The sequence below is a fragment of the Primulina huaijiensis genome, chromosome 6 (genome assembly GCF_012295235.1).
Source record: "Primulina huaijiensis isolate GDHJ02 chromosome 6, ASM1229523v2, whole genome shotgun sequence".
In the NCBI taxonomy this organism is placed as follows: domain Eukaryota; kingdom Viridiplantae; phylum Streptophyta; class Magnoliopsida; order Lamiales; family Gesneriaceae; genus Primulina; species Primulina huaijiensis.
Window position 1 is genome coordinate 8,846,984 of NC_133311.1, and position 15,949 is coordinate 8,862,932.

At 37.1% G+C, this 15,949-nt stretch overlaps 1 pseudogene; it reads left to right on the plus strand.

The window, feature by feature from the left end:
• The first annotated feature begins 390 nt into the window (after nt 1–390).
• LOC140979770 (TPR repeat-containing thioredoxin TTL1-like) lies at nt 391–5,004 on the plus strand (annotated as a pseudogene).
• Nucleotides 5,005–15,949: the final 10,945 nt, after the last annotated feature.

Here is a 15,949-nt window from a genome sequence, read left to right on the forward strand (position 1 = left end):
AATTATAAACCTAATTTATTATTTTAAAATAAAAAGGCATACCTTCAAAATAAAAAAATTTAAAAATAAATAGATGCGATTAATTGTGCTTAAGGACGCTTAATTAAACACTTTAATTATGCTTAATTCGGTCAAACTGTAACCGCTTTTTTCCGTTTTTTCCGAAGCAAGGCGTTTGTGCCGAACTTCGAGTTTAAACGGACATTTTAGAACACTGATAGAAATAAGTTTAACACAAAGTTGGATTTTGACTCCACTCATTGTCATCTCTGATCCCAACACGTAGAAAACTTGGCCCATTGCTATTCCGTGCGCCATGTCTTGGGGGCTGACGCGTGAAGCAGTAAGTGTAAATCAGACCAAAGAAAAAAGGTATAAAGAGAGTTTTCTTCCCTTCCCCTCTCCTCTCTTATCTTTCTCTGTAAGTCAAACTTCCACAAACATCTCTCTCCTCCATTAATCTGCGTCTCTCTTTCTTCTCTGCATTCACATTCATTCTTTGCTTCTTCCTTTTGTGTTCACGAGATCCCCGTCTCTTTTTCTTCTTTTTTTTCTTTTGGGTTGTTTTTGTATCTCCATTTCTTGTTCTGTTTGTCAGCATTGTTTTTGTATTGGGAGTGTCGGATTGAGGGCTGCTGATGAAAATGTCGCGTTCGGGGAAATCTATGTCCGAGCAAGGATTGGAAACTCTGTCGGATAGAATGAGGAATACATTGGCTTATGATGGGTGGGGTGAGCAAGTTAGTGTCAATAAGCCGGACTTCCGGGAGCTCGATCTGGGTTCTCCGGTTTCGCCGCTGAGGGCTCGAACCGGCTCGGCCGCTGCCACCACCAGTAGCAGTTCCAGTTCATCTGAATCGGTTTCGGGTCGGAGCGCTTCTGGGTTCAACCCGAATGTCCCCAGGAAGTCAGTTTCAAATCCCAACAGCCACTCGGGGGAGCTTTCGGCGGAGAGTTCCCCAACGGCGACCCAAACCTTCAAGTCGGGGCATTCCCGTTCCGACTCTTGTGGGTCCCAACAGCTAACTTCCAGCGGAGTGGGGTCCGTCTGCTCGCCGGCCCCGACTGTGCTTCCAGAGGGGAACATTTGCCTCTCCGGCCGGATCGTGAGAACCGGCATGGCGAGCCGAGCTACCAAGTCTGATACTTTGGGGTCTGGTTCGGGGAATTACGAACATGGAAGTGTAGTGCGTTGCCATGGAGCGGCTAAACCGGCCGATACCGGGGGTGCTAATTACTCCAGAGGTGTAACGGTTGGCGGAGAATCGGAGAGGAAAATGGGATCATCTAGTGGTGTTGATCCGGAGGATTTAAAGAGAATGGGAAATGATAGTTACAAGAAAGGTCACTTTGAAGAGGCTTTGACTCTTTATGAGAAGGCCATTGCAATATCCCCTGGCAATGCTGCATATCATTGCAATCGAGCAGCTGCTTTGATAGGGCTGCGGCGGTTGCCTGATGCGGTGAAGGAATGTGAGGAGGCCATTAAGTTGGATCAGGGATACGCAATGGCGCACCAACGCTTAGGATCTTTGCTACTTCGGTGAGAATGTTATATAAGATCGAATCTTTAACGAGATTATCGAAATTCGTATGTATTGGGATTTGGGTAATTCTGTGATGCCTACCTGAATCGCTGAATTTTTTTTGTCATTCAGTCATAAATGGTTTTTGTTTATTTCAGCCCGAACTGGTTCAGGTTGGATTTCTTATCTTTTACTGTTTCGTTTAATTTTTTACTAATGTTGTGATTATAAGCTCTCTCTTTACAATTTGTTTAACATCTGTTCTTGATGATCTTATTGGAATGCTTTTTGTGGGGTTCTTTTTTGTTCGTGGTTTCAATTGCGGTTACAGGACGGAGGCCCTTGTCGATTTATGTGGTTTGGATGCTTTCTAAACTCAAATAATCTGACTACACATCCTATACTAACTTGGGATTTTTTTTGCTTGTTATTTTAATTTGGTCAAGGAGGATTCTATCTTGTTAAACGTCATGTATAATGACACGGTGGCATTTTTTTTCATTCTTATTGAACGATTATTTGCGGAAATCTCATGTAAATAAATAGGTTTTGTCTCATTTTCATTTGTACTTTACCCCAATTACTCCATGATCAGTCTAATTCCTTGAATGTAAACAGTTTAGGACAGGTTGAGAATGCCAAGAAGCACATATCTTTTCCAGGAAATCAGCCAGACCCCATTGAAATGCAGACGTTGCAATCGGTGGAGAAGCATCTAAGCAGGTGTGCAGATTCCCGAAATGTTGGCGATTGGATAAGCACATTGAGGGAAGCTGATGCTGTCATAGCTTCTGGAGTTGATGCGGCACCTCAGGTCCTCTTTCTTTCCATCCTTCTTGTCTTCTTATATCTTTTCGACCAGTAATTATGAAGCACGCCGATTTTCCGATTCTGAACTGGTTGAATTTGAATTTACAGCTTTTTGCCTGTAGGGCAGAAGTTTACTTGAAGCTCGACAAACTAGAACGCCATCATAACCATGCCAAAAATCCCTTCCTTTGAACCCTCCACCAGTCCCCATTTGCATTCAAAGATTTTCGGGATGTTTTTTGAGGCATACAGTTATTTTGTTGGTGCACAAATTGAGTTGGCCAGGGGAAGGTGAGTTTAGAAACATGTGATTGGCTATGTAAGAAATTGATATCATCTGATAATTGAGTGAAAAGTAAATTAAATTAATTATTGGTTGAAAAACTAATGAAAAATTGTGTGATTTTGTAGAGACTGCCTTTTGAATTGTTGATTTCAAATGGGATATAATGATTAAATAGAAAATTTAAAGCTATTAAAGAAGAGGGATATTTCTAACCAAATAAATATGTAAAATATACGAATTTTGAGTGAAGAGGAGGTGAGTGTGAGAGGCCGAACAAATTGGGTTCCATAAGTTGAAAGAAAAAAGAAATTAAGGGTCTTGAATATGTGATGAATGATGAATCTTTGCAGGTTTGATGTTGCACTTATAACCATTGAAAAAGCTGGGGAGATTGACCCTCGTAATTTTGAAATTTCGCTTCTACTTAAAAATATAAGATTGGTGGGCAGAGCTCGAGCTCGTGGAAATGATCTATTCAAATCGGAAAGGTTTACTGAAGCCAGTTCAGCTTATGGGGAAGGAATCAGGCTTGTTCCGTCGAATGCCGTTCTTTACTGCAACAGAGCAGCTTGTTGGTTTAAGCTTGGGCAGTGGGAAAATTCGGTGGATGATTGTAACAAAGCTCTCCGTTTCCAGCCTCATTATGTCAAAGCTGTTCTTCGAAAGGCTGCTTCAAATGGCAAGGCACGAATTACACTTCAAAAACCTTTCTTAATTTGTAAAATTGGGAGCTCCTTACAAATCCAAAATTGTTGGAAATAGATTATTTATGTTTAATTGGCTTTATTATTACTATAGTTGGGAAATTGGAAGGAAGCTGTAAAAGATTACGAGGCGCTGAGAAAGGAACTCCCGGATGACAAGGAGGTTGCTGAATCTCTATTTCATGCCCAAATTGCTCTGAAGATTTCACAGGGAGAAGACGTTCATAACATGAAATTTGGTGGGGAAGTAGAGCAAGTTTCGGGTTTAGAGCAGTTCCGAGCTGCAATTTCTTCACAGTGTAAGTGTGTTGATTCATATTTTCATAAACTCACAATGTGTTAATGATCATCATAAGAAAAAAATTGTTTCAGGTGCATCTGTTGTCCATTTCGAAGCTCGTTCAAACCTGCAATGCAAGCAGATATCTCCATTCTTGGATACATTGTGCTGGCAGTTTCAAACTGTCAATTTTCTCAAGGTAAAGCGTTACCTTCGGCTTTCTTTTTCTTTTGGGTTTGGTTTTGAAATTTGCAGGTCATCCGACTGAATTTTTTGCGGGAAAGCAATAATTGTCCTTATTGTCATGTATGTGTGCTTATATAGTACAACAATCTAAATTTTCATATGTGACACAATGATCTATATACAACAGTTGGTTATTTAAGGTTTTAACAATTTGATTTGCATCGTTACCATTTACCATAATTTGTCTTTCGATATAGCGAGATAGTCTTAGTCTATGTAAAATATAAAAAATTTGAGTTGCATTGTGACATATTTTATGTTTCGCTGTAGTGAAATGCTCTTGATTAGCTGTTTCAATACAAGAAGAATTATGAAGTGTAGTGGATTCATGCTTTTGACTTGATTGTTTTATTAATTCCCTATCTCTTACATTGTGGCATCAATCAGTTTCATTAGATATCTATTTTTATATTTTATTCAAAGGTGGATATTGAAGAGAGCCCTGCCATTGCTCATGCCGAAAATGTTAGAATAGTATCAACATTCAAGATATACAGAAACAACAATCGAGTTAAGGAAATGGTATCTCCTAGTACCGAGGTTTTGGAGTCATCTGTGAGACATTATAGTACTTAGATCATGGATATGGCACATGGCTGCAAAATCGCCCACCCTTGTATATGAAGTTACTTGTAACAATTCTTCGAGCTACAACACTATAACCAGACCTACATAGGCTAGCTCTTTTGCTCTTCTTCACCAATTAATTCATTCATGATTCATTCTTCCGTTGCTCTTGTCTACCCTTTTACGCCGGAGTCCATTTTGGACCTTGCTTCATATGAGTTTCAACTTGACCAGCTACTCCCTCTCCCGGCGCATCATCTTTCCAGAAACAAATAGCGATCTATTGAGACGGAGATATTTGCAGCTGGCTAATCGAATGTTTAGAATATGATACACGTATGTATAGATATATATGCGTATGGATGATTTATTCAATTAATACATTGGAAGTTCATTGATGGAGGTGGATGTCTGGTGGTATATGGATTGGGTTGGTGGAAGATGGATGAGTATTTTCTCATGGATTCTTATGTTTTGTATCTCAATAATTTAATTCATATATATTTTTTTAGGGACATTTATTCTCATTTATATTTAGTCATTGTAAGTAAAGTTTGACTTGCAACAAAGAAATTATATTTGTTTATAAATTTTGAGGTTAATTCATTTGTTGCTAAAATTATATGTGCTCCCATTATGTTACTACTTGCCAAGGCACCGAGTGGTGAGTTCTAGAGTTTAAATTTGGGTTATATTTTATATCTTTGGAATTTATTTTTTTTTGACAAATTATAATTTTTACCATTGATAAATGAGGTAAATGTGCATAAAATTTAGAGCAAATGAATGTAAGAAAAGCCATTTAAATTTGATGTCATGATAGAAAAAATTCTCATTCTTTATAATTCCTTGTATTGTTTAATATTAAAAAAATTATGATATTACATTCACTGAAATACAACACTGTACTGCATAATTTTTTGTTCTTCACTCCATAAAATTACTATAAATTATCATAAATTTAAAAACAGTAAATCAAATTTTCAGTTTTATATGCATGTTTGTTAAAAAGGTCTTTAGAGTTGAGATATCTCGCACATCTTATATTATATATATCGTTAAGTTATCTAATCTATATCTATATTATTATTTCCCTATATAATTTTTGAATTTTTTAAATAATAAAATGTTATTATCCAACAATCTTGGCAAGTCTAAATATCTAAAAAGTATTAAAATTTGATGCCAACAACTAATAGTAATATAATAAAAGAAACACATTTAATTTTGGAGAAGAGTATAGATGTGAATGAAATGAGTTGGTTCACGAGTTTAACAAGTTGACTTGATAAATATTTGATTTGTATATGAACTTATCGAACCCGAACATGTTCGAACATTTAGTCGAACTCGAACCAAAATTATTTTGTTCAATAGTTAGACATTTTATTAATATAATATAATTATATAATAAATATATACATTTCGAGCTTTCGACCAATGTTTTCGAACCTTAATATCCGAGCAATAGATCGAATATGTCACGAATAGGTTCAGATATTTCATGCCGAGATCAAGCTCAAATATTTGAAATTTTCGAGTTTCGAACCAAGCTCAAATTAGAATATACTTAATTTGAGACAAACTGCAGCCTTAATTTTTTTTACTATTATTCGGCACGATTCGGTTCGTTTGCCCCCTAGAGAAGAGTCCCTACACCTATCATTGAAGGGAACTATGAAATTGACACGTGTGAGCAACTTCCTGCTACTTGGCGATTCTATTGGGCTGCGGCCAGATGCTTCTATTTTTTGCTATTACTTTGCCACATGAAGGGGTGTACAAAACGAACTCGATTTGTCAACTTGGCCAGATGATAGCTTCTATTTTTTGCTATTACTTTGCCACATGAAGGGGTGTACAAAACGAACTCGATTTGTCAACTTGATCCAAGTTGACCCGAATTTTTAGGTCAGGGTTGAGATTTTTTGGGTTCAGGTTGGACTTGAAATCAGATCCAAAAAAATATGCTTAGTTGGGTTGGGTTGGGTTTGGGTCGACCCGATTGGCCTATTAATATTTATAATATTATTATTGGTACATACATTAAATAGTAAGGTAGTGAAATTTGTAAACTAGTGAAATTTGTAAACTAAGGTTTATAAAAAAAAATGTCAATTTTATTTAATTTTTATTTCATTCATTGTTTCAAGGTTTTACCAGTGCAAAAAATAAAAAATTAAAAATCGAAATGTGAAGCTTAAAATAATTAAGTCACTTTATTAAAAATTTTAAGTTTTAGTGATTTAACAAGACTGCTGATCCAACGGATAATTAAAAAATTTAATTTAACTGAATTCAAGAAAAAAAAAACTAGATATTTCCACGCAAAAATTTTCTAAAAAAGTCCAACAGACTACCTAGCTAAATTGATTGAATAAGAAAGATACAGATAGAAAAACTGATCTAAGGACAACTTATGGAGCCTAACTGATAGTTTATTTCGGTTTATCAATCAGCCCAAATTCAAACATTTTCTGAAGAATACAAGTATACTCAGTTATTAAGAATCAGGGTCCAATTGAAATATCGGATAAAGTTTGCCGTACCAACACTAACTGGTTCTCAAACAGAATGTAAAAATCCATGCACACTACCAGAATATGTCAGAAAAGACGATGACAGGGCAACAACGACATCTGAATGTGGAAACAAATATATGATTTTAAAAGGTTACTGTTGCAGATAAAGTCTATAAATTGATCAGTTTGACAAGATTTTGAAGCTCTCCAACTCTCTGAATTAACTAATCTATCATTTTTCTTGGAAAATTTTTTTGCGACTGAAAGTAATAAAAGCAAGCACACACCAATAAGATATTATCTGATCATTTAAGAACCAATTTGTGCTTAAAATTTATTTGTGAAATCTGTGTAATTGAGAGTAATAAGTCTTGCTACTCATTTTGATTTAGATCGAAATTTACTAAGAATTTCAGTTAGACATTGTTAAATTATGTTGAAGTGGGTAATTTCAAAATTGCTTGTAATTATCAAATTCTTTTAGTGCCATTATTATGTAAGGAAGAAGGGATGAGATATGAGTATTGAAGTATTCGAACATCCAGAAACAAACTAGTGCCAATTTACTTTTCAATATACCTTCTTTACCTCTCATTTGATAAACCAACTGAGTTTTGATAAATCATTTTGTTCAAGCAAGTTTCAGTTAGTCTATTTATGCACAGTCCTCACTGTTGACTTACTAAGAAACTAGCTGACAAGAATTATATTTCAGTGTTGCTAACCCAACCAAAATATTTGTTACATTGTTGAGATAAATTTATTCACCACCTCTAAATATATTTCCGATCCTAACAAGTGGTAACAGAGCGGGTTAATTCTTTTCTTTGAAGATTATTCAGTCAAATGGTCTCATTTAGTAAAATCCTGATGTGTTCCAAGGAAGACTTTGATGATTGAAAGATTAGAATGCAGCCTCACTTAGGTGCTCAAGATGATAACATGTTGTTTATCATGACAGATGGCCCGATGAAGATTTTAAAAACAAATATTTTCATTGTCATTGTTAGAGTAGCTACTCAGCGAGCCAACTTCTGGCTTGAGCTTTATTGATTCTTATGTAAAAACAATATTTATTTTAATAATATTTTACAGTTCTATCTAATCATGACATTAACTTTATCTGTGTATCAATGCAAGCTGCATAGAAAAGTCTTTGAATATGCAAAAGGTTCCATGAGGTCTGCTTCTCAACGTAAGATCATGAAACTCATTAAGAATTGTACCATATATTCTAAACAAGCTCTTAGTCGAATCAATTGCCTAAATAAATATAAAGTTCGGTTGAGCTTGAGACTAGAATATGTGATGTAAACGTCGTGTTTCATTGGTAAGGGTATTGTAATGCCCGAGAAATTGATTATCGTAATCTGATATAATTTATTGATCATGAATTGATGTGAGTGTAGTTGGACCACTCCGAGACCAAATTGGTTAAAACATATGAGTGATGTGATTTCGGGCAGAACCTGTGGCGCCCGAGCGGTAGAAGACGACTGCCCGAGCGCCAATGCATTACAAGAACATGTTTTGGACAGAACGTCTGGCGCCCGAGCGGTAGTTCTTGACCGCCCGAGCGCTAGTGTTCAACAACCATATGTTTTGGGCAGAAGATGCGGCGCCCGAGCGGTACTTTCTTACCGCCCGAGCGCCGAATGGAATTTTAAGAAAATGAGCCACGTATAATTACATGCAATTGGATATATATATATATATACAAATGCCTTCAGAATTAGCAAAAGAAGGAAACGGGAAAAGCTACGAGGAAAGCTCAGAAAAATCCTTACGCCTTTATATTTCGATCCGTCCGTCTGATGTTGAATCTGACTTCAGTACTGTGTTCCTATCGATGCAGGCTTCAACTGAACGTAAGTCTTGCTACGTTTTGATATGTTTTGACATTATGCTATTGTCAGAAGTGGATAGGATTCATATATGATGTTCTTGGCATGTTAGACATCATAGAATCGAAGTCAGATTGAGAAACGGACTGATTATGGAATTGTTATGAATTTCGGGGGATATTGATTTATACCGGACAGAGTTGAATTGTGACTGGATTATAGATTGTATTGGATATTGGTTATGGTTTGTAACTGTTATCTGGTACTGTTGTAGTGACGGGGATATTGAGATTTTATCGTTATGCCGTGGATTTTGAATTAAATCCAGAATAATCAGATTCAGTGTTAAATGGAGAATGGAATATTGATATTATGATTCTCGATATATCGTTTCAGATTTACAGAGACAGTCTTGAGTTCAGAAAGGATATTGCTTCAGACCGAGACTACAAACGGAAGGTATAAGTCAATGTGGTATTGGGAGATCGACTTGAGTCGGTTTAGACTTGAGTTTCCCTAAATCACATACTTTACTTTATTGCATTGAGATTTGTATGGATTTGGTTGATGTACTTGTTCTCTTGATTTATAGATAGCAGGTATGAGACGAGGAATCTTGTGACAGAAGTGCCTGATAGTGGCGGGATCGCCACGGGCACATTGCACGATGTCACAAGATAGAGGATTGGCGAAAGTGCCAAAGTCTGTCACCGGGTGATTGGCTATCGATGTGGATAGAATCGGAAGTTCTTCTATTACTGGTGATCGATATGGAATGCCAACTTCTGGAAACGGGATCCCTAGACTAGGATTGAGTCTAGTCTGAAAGTGTAACATTACGAGCATTGTCGACAGCCTGATATTGATTATGTTTCAGATTCTGATACATATTGCTGTTATCTGTTACATGCTTTATATTTGTTTATATGATTGCATGTTTCGTTGATTTATACTGGGATTATATTCTCACCGGAATTATCCGGCTGTTGTCGTGTTTGTATGTGTGCATGACAACAGGTGGGACATGTTCAGGGTTAAGGAGATGAAGAGAGATCGTGATTAGAGTGGAGGCTCCGGACTTGGATTAGTGATAGAGTTGGACACTTGATATTAGCTGTTAAACCTTAGTTGAATAAATGTATGTGATACAGGACTTGTATTTTTATATTGAGATGTATATGAGTTCTATTCCACTACGTTCCGCATTTAAAAAAAAAAAAATTTTAGACCCTGTTTTAGAATTGATTAAATAGTCCCAATGATGATTAAGAACATGATTAGCGTCCGGGTCCCCACAGGCATAAAGATGTCCATTCGTACAAATGTGTGATCATTTGATGGTGCACTGAACAATCCTCTATCGGACTGTCCAAGTGGTTATCAGTTATCGAGTGGAATTAGTACTTAGACTAGGGACATCGTAGAAGCTTTAGTACTAGCATGCACTTTGATTCGTTTACCGGTTCCATTGAAGGTCATCATGTGACGAGATTTTGTCTAATTTCGAAATACGTAGGAGTTGATACTTTGTATTCGGGGGATCACCGTTTTTGAAATGTCTACTAATGTTTTTTTTTTGAAAAGCTACTTTTCGAAAATAAACATTTACAAGCAGACATGCAATAACTGCTGTAAATCACGTACATTTTAAAAATAAGAGAAATCCTGAAACGTCTTGTTCATTTTAAAAATTCTACTGAACATTTTTTTTTGCTATGGCCGAAACCATGCCTATATAAAACTATAAAATTCGAAAACATGCATTTTGTAAAATCAACCTACTGCTGAATAAAATAACTATAATTAAAATTATGAAAATGACAACCAACTTAAACAATTACCATTTAAAAATATAAGACATCAAGCATATTAAAATCTATCAAAACCCTCAACAAAATAAAATCATCGACCATTTAAAAAGCTGTTTAAACGTGTTCCCATAAAATCATATTCTTGCGGGAGAATACAAGGTCCTCGCGTTAATGTGCGCCACCAGCTCCGCCCGTTCAGTCATCATCACCTCCGGTAGGGGTGTCAATCGGGTCGGGTGGGTTGGGTTTTGGGTCAACCCGCGAATTTTTTTTCCAACTCGAAACCCGTCTAACCCGAAATTTATTTTTTTAAAAAAAATTAATGAAAAAAATTCGAAAAAATAAAAAATAATAATAAAATTTTAATTTAAACACATAATAACAAAATTTCTGATTTAAATTTGAAAGTTTAATTGTAGAAAATTAAAAGTTTATTTACTAAATTAAATAAACAATTGTTAAAAAAATAAAAAATATACAAAATAATATTAAATGATGAAAATATTCCTTGTGTTCTTCCTCACTTGGTGAATATACCAAGATATCATCTATAAAAACGACCACGAACTTGTCGAGATATGGTTTGAATACTCGGTTCATAAGGTCCATGAATGCTGCAGGAGCATTTGTTAGACCAGATGGCATTACCGTGAATTCGTAATGTCCATATCTTGTCCTAAAAGCAGTCTTAGGTATATCCTCAGTTTTGACCTTCAATTGATGATAACCAGATCTCAGATCAAGCTTTGAGAAAACCTTGGCTCCTTTTAACTGGTCAAAAAGATCATCTATTCTCGGGAGTGGGTACTTATTCTTTATGGTTATCTTGTTCAACTCCCGGTAATCAATACATAGCCTCATGCTCCCGTCCTTTTCTTTACGAATAGCACTGGAGCTCCCCACGGGGATACACTTGGGCGAATCTGCTTCTTGTCTAATAATTCCTGGAGTTGCTCCTTTAACTCCTTTAATTCTGTTGGAGCCATTCGGTATGGTGCCTTTGAGATTGGTGCAGCACCAGGGACAAAATTGATTTCAAATTCTACTTCCCTATCGGGTATCTTCCCCGGTAATTCCTCAGGAAAAACATCATGAAATTCTTGAACAATTGGAATATCGTCTAACTTTAGGATTTCTCCCACTTTGACCTCATTGATTACTGCTAGATAAATCTCTTCACCTCCTTTTATGGCCTTCCAGGCTTGTGAGGCAGATAATAGAGATTTGCGTTCTTTGGATTTCCCGTGGTATATGACTTCCGCTTTGTTCGAAGTCTGAAGTCTAATATCTTTCCTTTGACAGTCTACCAAGGCATGGATTTTAGCCAACCAGTCCATTCCAAGAATGATGTCAAACTCAACCATATTGATTTGAATCAATTCCGCTTTGAAAGTTTGATTGCTGATACAAATTTTACAGTTTCGATACACTTTGTGTGATTCAATTACTTTACTCGTTGGTGTTGCCACTCTTAAGGGTTCACTAAGAGCATCATGTTTAAGTTTAAGCTTTTTAGCAAATCTTCTAGACACAAATGAATGTGTGGCACCACAATCAAACAAGGCATATGCAGGCATTTCATTGAGTAAAATGGTACCTGCCACCACTTCATTGGTGTTACCAGCTTCCTCTTGGGTGATTGCATAAACCCGAGCATTAGTCTTGTTTTCATGTTGTTTGCTGGGCCCCGCCCCTTTTTTCTTGTTGTCCGGACAATCCTTAATTCTATGACCCACCTTTCCGCACTTAATACAAGCACCTGTCTTCCGATAGCATTCTCCAACATGTTTCTGTCGACATGTATCGCACCACTTTCCTTCGGTGTGGCCAGCACTGTTAAAATTTCCTCTTGGAGGTCCACTTGAATGATTAGGCTTCTTAAACTTGGGACGATTTTGAGTAGTTTGGTTGACCAACGGTCTCTTACTCCTGTTTTCTTCCTCACGGCGTTTGATATCTGTTTCTGCGCTCATTGCAGCGCCCATCAAATCCGCAAAGCTGTTTGGCTTGAATACTGCCAATGCCGACTGAATTCGACTGTTGAGTCCCTTCTTGAAACGATGCATTTTTAACATTTCATCCGACATGATCGTTGGGATCGTTGAATCGTGAAGTGTACTCCATTACTGACATGTCTGGAGCCTGTTTGAAGCTTTCAAATTCACCAAACTTCTGTAGTCTAAATTCAGCTGGATAGTATTGTTTCAAAAACTCTATTTTAAAAATCTGTCATGTGATCTCTTCCACTTCTGTCAAAGATTGCGACACAGTTTCCCACCATTTCCTAGCTCGGTCTTCCAAAAACGGTGTTACAACCTCCACTATTAGTTCTTCAGGTATCTCCAATAAATGCAATTGTGTTTTGACGTTCTTGAGCCAGTTGTGACTGACTTCCGGGTCTGGGTTTCCATCGAAGGTTGGAACTCGATTCCTTCTTAGAGATTCATAATGGTATTTAATTCCACGCGGTTGTGGTTCTTGAGGTGGTTGGATGGCGTTAGCTAATGGGTTCACGAATCCTTCCAATGTCGCAGCTACGATAGTGGCTATTTCCATCATATCTTCTTGGCTGAGGTTTACTCTCTGAGGTTGTGGTGGATTTTTTTTTTGGTTGGCGCCATGAGGGTTACGGTTGTTTCGGGGTGGTCTGCCTGCCATATCCTATGAACATGTATTTTATTAATTTGTTTGCCACAAAGTATAATTAAAAAAATTTCATTAAATTTTTGAAATTCATACAAGCAAAAGTTTCGAAACAAATGGTAAATCAAATAATTCTTAATACAATCAATGCCTAGTCTAGAGTTCTCTCTCTACTCGTCTATAACCTCTCCATCGCCTACTGCCTCGTTAATTTCTTCTTTCATCGGGTTTTCTTCTAGTTGCTCTACGAGTTCTTCCATATTGACCACTTCATTTTCCAGGTGTTCAATGTAATTCTGCAGTTGTGTGTTGTGATGATCAAGGTTATTTACTTGATCTTGTAGCTCCTGTATAGTTGATTGGCTTACTTTCTCATTGATTTCTTGATCTGCAATCTGTTCCTCCAGACGGCGTTGTGTTTTGAGAAGGCTATCGTCCCAGATTTTGAGGGTAAAAATCCTATCCTGAGCTTTGTTTAACTCTTGCTTGATGATTTCGTGTCGACGTTTCGACTCTAGATGATAAGTGGCATAACGTCTTACGTCCTCGCATAGTTTCTTCTCTTCCTCTCTGGCCTCACGAAGATCCTCCGTCATGCATACATTATTCCCGTCTAACTGGAAATTATCTCTTTCGAGTTTCTCGTTTTTTTCTTTCAGTGTTTTAATTTTTGACTCCTTTTCCTGAAGTTGATTTTGAAGTTCATTTATAATGCGTTGAAGATCCATGTTGTTTTCCTATAAAAATAAAAACAATTTTATACATAAGATACTCATCAAATTTTTAAATATGCAATAGAAGGATAATAGAAAGTTTCAAAATAATGTGGTCCACATAGTATTTTCTTAGTCACAAATTTTATTACAACCCAGATATTATAATGCTAATCTAATCGAACATATCTCCGCCATCGCTGTCACTGGCGCTGTCATCTCCGGCCACCTCCATCGGTGCTCCTCCATGTTCTCTATCACCAAATGCAGGTAATTATTCTGATCTTGAAGTCTGTCCATAGTGCCATGAAGCTTCGAAATGTACCGATCCTGTCTGGCGTTGTACACCTCCTGGCGCTGACGGGCCTGAGCAGCACATCCTCGCTCTATCTCTACCCTCTCCAGCAAATCCCTGTTAAGTGAAGCTAAGCGCGCCATGCGGGCGGCAGTTGGTATCTGTAGGAGCTGGCTCTCAGCCAAGTACAAATGATGAGTCATCCATTGTACGTCAGTCTCAAATATGTGTCTACTCTCAATAAGTTCCTGTTTCTCCAATTTTTCCCTAGCCAGTTGCGCTTTCAAAGTGGTGATCTCCCTATTTTGGTTATCTATCGTGAGTTGGCGCATGCGAAGGGCAGCCTGAGCGCGAATACGAGGAGCAGCCATTTCCTAGGATAAAATCGAAGGCAAAGCATCAGAATCGTATCAAAGATAAAAAGGCACAAAATAGAAACAAAGTAGTCGTGGAAAACTTTTGATACTAAGAGTTGCGAAGCAATTGAAGAGATAGATTTTTGAAGGCTATTCGAAAGTTAGGAAACAAATGAAAGTTGGATTTCAAGAACATATGATAGTTGGACTCGAATTGGGATGCACCAGGATTTTGCCAAAATTTGACTTCGCCAAATTTTGTCTGTCAAAATCCCAGCATGATTATGAACCTGGCGGCTCTGATACCACTTAAATGTCACGCCTCGGGTCCGAAACGTCGGTGACATCCGGCATTGTTTAGCAATTATATTGAAAACAATAAAGCCTCGTATCAAATCAAACCAGTCTTTTTCATAAATAAGTATTGTCTTACAATGACAATGAAATAAAATACATCAAAGTTGCGAAATGCGGAAAACTAAACCAAAGGGATAACTTGACTCTTGCTCTTGATCATCGATCACCAACCTCAGAAAGCTTCCTGCTCCTCCTCATTTATTTGCTCTTCATTTTTATCTGAAATTGTAAGGGGGTGAGTGGTTTGGGAAACACTCAGCAAGTAGGGGTCGATCGATTCCAAAGATACATATAGAACTTAGTTTTTCTTAAAACATCCTTTTAATAGGCTTTCAAAACTTAATATTCTTAACTTATCATGACAAAAGCGAATCGAATAAATGACAGAATTTATCAGATGATTCATAGCAATTCAGAAACAGATCAAATCAATTCAGAACAGAACATAACAGATCGGACAGAACATTGTTACTTATCTCATTTTCATGGTCAAATTGTCCCCAATATGTTAGTCCTCTAAGGGGTGAGGCTTGAACATGGTTTTATATCCACCAATGGGGGCCAGACAGAACATGGTTTTATACCCACCAATGGGGGCCAGACAGAATTACAATTCTCGTCCCATTTCAAATTCGAATCGTAAGAGTGCAACAGAATTCAGAAGTCATAGACAAAACTTTTCAGATGTTCAGATTTCAGAGTTTTCATACAGACACAGCGGAACCAAGAATTTCGAAGCATAGAAGAGAACACATAATCGATCGAAATTTTAAATGTAATGCACAGTAATTTTCGAAAATAGTGACATACATTAGCATGTCATGATATTTTTATGCAAAGAGCAAAATACAACGAAATACTTAATAAAAGCCCACTTAATTGAATTTTTGTTCAAAGTTTCCTTTTGAAATTTTGGCAGTACTTCGACGCAACTCTAACAAACACTGTCTTTGATTGGGCAGCACTTCGACACAGGGTTTCTGTACTGG